The 5,000-nt window shown below is 46.2% G+C and overlaps 1 protein-coding gene across 1 annotated transcript in view; it reads left to right on the top strand.

Annotated features, from left to right (window-relative positions):
- Positions 1 to 5,000, top strand: part of LOC116217998 (teneurin-2-like) — a 149,654-nt gene that overhangs the window by 122,020 nt on the left and 22,634 nt on the right. The window lies entirely within an intron of this gene.

The following is a 5,000-nucleotide window of genomic DNA, read 5'->3' as shown; positions in this document are numbered from 1 at the left end:
AGCGAACGCATGCCATCACAGGCAACGATGCACATCAAGGTCAGAGGCGTAGTGGTTACAAACGATCCTATGGAACGCGATCATGGCCGCCTCTCTGCTTACTCATTGCTTTCCTCAGAGTCTGGTTAAGAGGACTTTTAGACAGTTGACGTAGTTTGCACCGATATGTAGTTTGTCTAGCTGCGAGAAGTTTTGTCATTTGTGTCGTTTCGTAACCATCTGCCGTGAGAGGAGAGGTGGGGTGATGAGGATGCAGTGGCTGGTGTCTGTCACAGGTGTTTTATCATATTACAGCCATTTTATCACTTTCTCTCTCTCTCTCTCACGCTCTCTCTCTCATGCTCTCTGGTTCCTGCTTCTCTTTCTCTCTCGGTTCTTTTTCTTATTTTTCTCTCTCTCTCCACTCTCCCTCTCTGTGCATTGTGCAGGTGTAGGTTTGCTCTTCATCACTGCAGGTGTTGAAGGTGTAGTGTCGGTGGTGGTGAGTAGGTGTTGGGGTGGGGGTGGTTGTGGGGGGTGGTTGTGGGGGGGTGGTGAGTAGGTGTTGGGGTGGGGGTGGTGGTGGGGGGGGGTGCGTGGTGGGCAGCGTATGATGAATAGCTCTCATTAGGACACTAATCTGTCACTTTCTGTCTCACTGGCCTCCAGCTGTCGGCTGTGCCCCCCCACACACACACACCCACACACACATACACACACACACACACACACACACACACACACACACACACACACACACACACTGTCACTCCTATCTTCCCAACACACATGCACCACACACACACACACACACACACACACACACACACACACACACACACACACACACACACACTGGACAGATGGGTGGGGTGAGTGAACACTGTGACCCCCCCCCCAAACACACACACACACACAGAGAAAGGGAGAGGGAGAGGGAGTTTGTGAAACGGTACCTGGATACCCAGCTCTCTTTACTGCTGGAATGGAGTGGGTGGTGGAGTCATTCAAACTGATTGGACTGATTTTTGCTAAAAATGCCACGACAGAACCGACAGCTGCCATGTGTTTAGCACTCAGATTTGAATGACTGATTTGTAACCTTTCTGATATTATTCAGTTAGCAATTCTCCTAGCGGATTAAGGTAACTAGACTGAGGCGTAGCGACGCAGGCTAACTACACTTCTCATCCTTGTTCTCGTGTGTTGGCTTTTCTGTAGGTAATTTGAATGAATGATGTACTTGAAGTCACCTTTTGTGAGTTTCTTGTGGGAGTGTGAGGCAGGGATTGCTGCTTGGCAGTCTGCCTTAGCCCGTGAATCTGAAACCTCCCGGAACCATCCGCGGAAAAGGAGGAAGCCTCGCTCCATTTCTGTAACCTCTGTTTTCGTTTGTTCCGAGTCTCATTTCAGGGAATTTAATTGGGGAGCACTGACTGAGTTGTTTGTCACGGGCCTGTTATGAGGAGATAGGGGCCTACGCTCTGCCTAAATTCGGCTTTACAGAGACTGGAATTCAGTGAGACAAATTAGCCACAGTATAAAGCACAGCTACCGCTCGGAGAGTCCCGAAATCGGTCATGGGTGGACCAATATGTAATTCCATCAATTCTCTAAAGAACTAGCGACAACTTAACAATTAATATTACTTTAGCTCGTCTCATATAAAGAACTTTTTTTTTTTTCTAATCGCGCAGTTCTTTAATTTGTTGGAATTTCTGGACACGAGCGCTGGGGAATAGGAGGCCTGGATTGGGCGAATGGGGAATTGGCGTCCTGGATTGAGTGATGGATCGTGGCCACTGAGAATGTGTCCTCAATGACCAGCTGTAAACCCAGGGAATTGAGTTTGTCCTGGAGGTGACCTTCCCAGAGTGTGTGTGTGTGTGTGTGTGTGTGTGTGTGTGTGTGTGTGTGTGTGTGTGTGTATGCACGAAGACGGGCGATAAATGCATCACGCGGCGTGTGACTGATAGGCCATCGTTCGTGGCTGACAGCTTTGTTGTTTCCTCAATCTTTCTCACCCCCCGCTTGCCGTGTCGTGACGGCGAGCCGTTTGCGGCGGTGATTGCTGTCCAAACAAGATCTTCGTAGAAAAAACCCGGTTTATGGCGTCAAGCTATCATCCTTGAGCGTTTGTTACAGAAGTGACTTTTTCATGTGGGTCATTCGTGTTGAACGAAGGTCATCTTGATGGACAAGGTCAGCGCGTGTCAGTGTCATCCGTGACATCATCAGTGTTCTCTGACACCCCCCCCCCACTGTCTCTACCGGAAAAAAATGAGAACATGAAGTTTAGGAAGAGGGTCGGACACGGAGATGGAATCATCTGGAGATGCGTGTGTCCCACCTAACCACCCCCCCCCCCCCAACACACACACACTCTGATGGCCCTTTGTTCTAATAACACAAAGCAATTTACACTGACCTTTATAAAATTGTAGCAAAAATAAATTACAATAGTTAAAAAATGCCCCCCAGCCTAATTGCAAAGGAGATTAAGTTTCCTATAATTGCTTTTGGCCATCGAATGCAATTTTTCCTTTTTTTGTAATTAAAGTGATTTCGAAATTTAATAACCCCCCCCCCCCCCGCACACACACACACACCACACAGTCAAAGACACACACACTCCCTATGCCCACTGCAACGGATACCCTCATTACGGAGTTGTCCATCCATGATAAACAAATTCTGCTCTTGGATCGAACAGGATGATCAGCTTTGTTGGGCTCTTTCTCATAGATCCACTACTGCCGTCCTATAAACACTCATTTCTCACTATTTAGTAGTTCTGGAAACTTCTCTCTCTTAATTCTCTCCTTGACCTTTGTACAAATCTGGCAATCTGTCATGTTTTACTGTTCTTATTTTTTCAACTTTCTTTCTTTGTTTTTTATTTCTATGTTCCTCTGTTTTCCTAGTTATTCAGCTCCACGTTATAGATCCCTTTGAGCCAGTGCTTTATTCAGTTGAGTGACCATAGCTATTTTTCTTTTTCATCCTCTCTCTCCTTCTCTCTGTCTCCCACACACACACACACTCACTCACACACACACACACACACACACACACACACACACACACACACACACACACACACACACACACACACACATACTCAGCGCTACCGGTACAAATAACACCACGCTGAGTTTGTGTTAGCACTTAGCTTTCTCCACAGGTTGACTTCTGTTGAAGCTGATAACAGACTCAGAGGTACTCATCTGTACACAGCTTTGTCCCCCTCTAGAAGGAGAGGCGAAAGGATAACAAATTATATGGCTCCTCCATTGCATCCTCACAGATTCAATCAGCACATTAACAAGTACTCATTAGACTTCAAGGTGACTTGTATATCATTTCATGTTTATATTTATTTACATTTACTTTTATGTTTATCTATTTAGCAGACACTTTGATCCAAAGTGACTTTCAAAAAGATATTTTGTCTAGAAAGCTTAGTGCACTTTAAATATTGTTGCGTAACAAAGTTACTGTTTTCTGAATATATTTTGTAGCATTTGCTAAAAGTGCGGGCTCAGCCCCTGCCTGCTAATCAGCTTTCAACAGAATAATGAGCTAAACAGAGAAGTGAGTGTTCATATTTAGGGTTTCTGATTTTGGAGAAAGAGAGAGAGAGAGAGAGAGAGAGAGAGAGACAGGGTTAGGAGAGGGAGGGGGAGAGAGGGAGAGAGAGATAAACAGGGTTAGGAGAGGGAGGGAGAGAGAGTGAGAAAATGAATGGTGATGCTGTTTTTAAGGGACGCTAGAGTGATTTTGTCCTCCATTTTGTTCCTGGCCTCCCTGGCCTCGTCAACTATGGCTCAATTTTTCTTCCCAATCTTTTGCCAAAAAGTTGATGGTTTGCACTCACAGGACAGACATACTAGCATTTTTATTTCTCCACGAGGGGCAAGCGTAGATGTGATCAGCTACATCCAGTCTTTAGATATGGATTCCAGAGGGGTGGTTAATGGTTTGAATTGAAACAATGTGGGGCAGAAGTCTTTACAGCAATGCAACAACCAAGCGATAATTAGCCTCCTAAATTAGCATGCGACTTCATCGTCAATATCATTTCACAGACAAAGGACGGAGTGTTCCTTAATATGCATGTCTCCATCTCCGTCTTCTTCACTGCTTCCTGCTCTCTCTCTTTCAACCTCTCTGCGTTTTTCCATCTCTCTCTCTCTCTCTCTCTCTCTCTCTCGCTATGTCAGTCTGACCTGTCTGTGCCTGTGAAAGATCTGAACTCTACTGTGCTCACTCTGTTCCATCACAGACAGTCACCCTCTGTTACGATAACCTCCTAACCTATTAAAGTTCGGAAACTAACGTCAGATTGTGCAAAGGACTAATCAGAGAGATCATATTGTTTTTACCATCTGATGGGACTCATCGGGGAGGCTGTTTGGTGACTTTTAGGGAGTATGCTTTGAAAGCCCCCCTCTGTGTTCCAGAGAGAAGCGCCGACAGGGTGTCGGATAGTGGCCACAGCTGATGCTGTCTCCTCTCTAAAGCTCTGTGTGTGTGTGTGTGTGTGTGTGTGTGTGTGTGTGTGTGTGTGTTGCAAGCCGCAGGGAGCGTTTATTTTCCATGTGTCCGCAGCGCCCGGCAAGCCTCTGAAACGTCCGTCCAGCAGGATGTCTGCTGGGAACAGAAATGCCTCTCGTAGCATTCTCTGCTGAAGGCCCATATGGCCACCATCCACCCTGATCAAACAACACCACGCACACACACACACACACACACACACACACACACACACACACACACACACACACACACACAAACACACAAACACAAACAAGCACACACACACACAAACACACACACACACTTTCTCTCTCAAACAAACACACAGGCACGCACCACCCCACTATTTTGGGTGTCAGGGCTGTGTGTGTGTGTGTAGAAAGAGGGTGTATTTTGTTGATTTTAGCATCTGTGCTTTTAGTAATTGGCAGTTGGCACTTTTTGATGGTGTGTGTAGAGGGGCATGTGTGTGTTGGTGTTTT

This window comes from Clupea harengus, chromosome 20 (genome assembly GCF_900700415.2).
Source record: "Clupea harengus chromosome 20, Ch_v2.0.2, whole genome shotgun sequence".
NCBI lineage: Eukaryota > Metazoa > Chordata > Actinopteri > Clupeiformes > Clupeidae > Clupea > Clupea harengus.
Note: the sequence above shows the minus strand (reverse complement) of the source record. Positions and strands in the feature narration are given on the sequence as shown.